Source organism: Myotis davidii, unplaced genomic scaffold (assembly GCF_000327345.1).
Source record: "Myotis davidii unplaced genomic scaffold, ASM32734v1 scaffold425, whole genome shotgun sequence".
Lineage (NCBI taxonomy): Eukaryota > Metazoa > Chordata > Mammalia > Chiroptera > Vespertilionidae > Myotis > Myotis davidii.
The window spans coordinates 1,537,201-1,538,660 of NW_006296413.1; the positions used below are offsets into that span (position 1 = coordinate 1,537,201).

The 1,460-nt window shown below is 58.2% G+C and overlaps 1 long non-coding RNA gene across 1 annotated transcript; it reads right to left on the reverse strand.

Moving 5' to 3' along the window:
- Positions 1 to 707: 707 nt before the first annotated feature.
- Positions 708 to 1,454, reverse strand: LOC107184345. The gene is made up of 2 exons (XR_001515154.1): positions 1,110 to 1,454; positions 708 to 1,018 (listed from the first exon to the last, which is right to left on the reverse strand). It is a non-coding gene; the product is annotated as an uncharacterized LOC107184345 (long non-coding RNA).
- Positions 1,455 to 1,460: the final 6 nt, after the last annotated feature.

Sequence of the window (1,460 nt, forward strand, 5' to 3'; positions counted from 1 at the left end):
GCAAGACGCCACCGGCCCGGGGCCAGCGGGCCACCAGCGTCCTCCCCCGCCCCACCTCCACCCACTCCCTAGGAGAGGGTCTGGGGGTCCGCCCGAGGGCAGGTACAGTGCAGGAGACAGAGATGGAGGGATGCTTGGAGTTCCGGACGTGGGCAGGACGAGTCCGGCCTGGAGCCATTTGGGCCGCGGCTTTCTTCCCCGTCATCCAAACCCACCGTACGGAGCGGATTAGGTCTAGGGTACGACAGTCCCATGCAGGAGGCAGGGGACGCCAGGTCCTCGGAACTCCGAGGGGCACCCCCCGCCCCCTCCCATCGTTTTGTTCGCCGCGCTGTGAGTGGGCCAGCGTATTTATAATGTAAATGGTGGTTGGCTTTCCTTGTAGGGAACAAAGATGACGACTTCTTTTACTTTCATTTTTTTTAACACCGGCAGTAAACAATGCCAAGTAATTCACCAGGTTGAATACTGGACAGATTTAATATTCCCAACTCGGGACAGGCTTCCAGTCCCTCTGGGCTCCGTGTGTGAAGACAGCCGAGGGCAGATGCCAGTAGAAAACCGGTAACTTTGTAAGTCACCGAAGAAAATGGCAGTTTCACCTTTTGAAACTTGTCTTTGTTACACCATTTTCTTGCACAGGCGTCCGATTTCTGGTCATTCCAGATATGCAAGCATGTTTATTTCCGTATAAACCACACACCGAATGAATAAAAAAATATGGCCGAACTCGCTGGTCTTTTATTTATGCCAACAAGCGTCGCCCTCCCCTCGCCGAGTTACTTTAGGTGACTTGCAGTGGGTGAGTGTGGTGTAGATACGAGGCCCGGAGGCTGATAACGCCTCGTGGTGGAGGCGGGGGAGTGTCTGGGACCGACGCGTCTGATTGGGACGGAAGGCCGCACTTGGACGAGGGTCTGTGTGCCCTGCGGCTCTGTTTGCGAGCAAACGTCCGGTTTCGTCCTCCCCGTGCAGCGAGGTTCCACTGGACCTTGCCCATGGGTCGCCATCTGAGCAGCTGTTTGAATCAGAAACAGGGCCATCGTTAGGAGCGCGCATACTTTGTATCGGAGTAGCAGAAACTGGCATCATGCACGGGTCAAAATAACCTTGCGAGTTTGTACTGGAAACAAACGGCCTAGCCCGGAGGTGACGAGGAGAAACCTGGTGCCGCTGCGCCCTTGGCCCCGGCTCGGCCCAGTGCTCACCGAGCGGTCAAGCCTGGGCCTCCCGGGAGTCCTGGGGCGAAGGCCCGCGCTTACGCAACCCTGGCCCCGTGTTGCCCATTCATAGAAACGCCGTTAATTAAGTTTTCCTGGTGCGTCCCGGCGAGCCCCTTCCGGACGCACTCCCGGCTGGCGGGGGCGCGGGGCTGCGTTTCGGGTGTGGGATGTCGCCGGGCACACTAAGTTCTCAGCTGCCCCGAAGGCTGAGCACGCAGGCCTCGGCCTTCCGAAGAG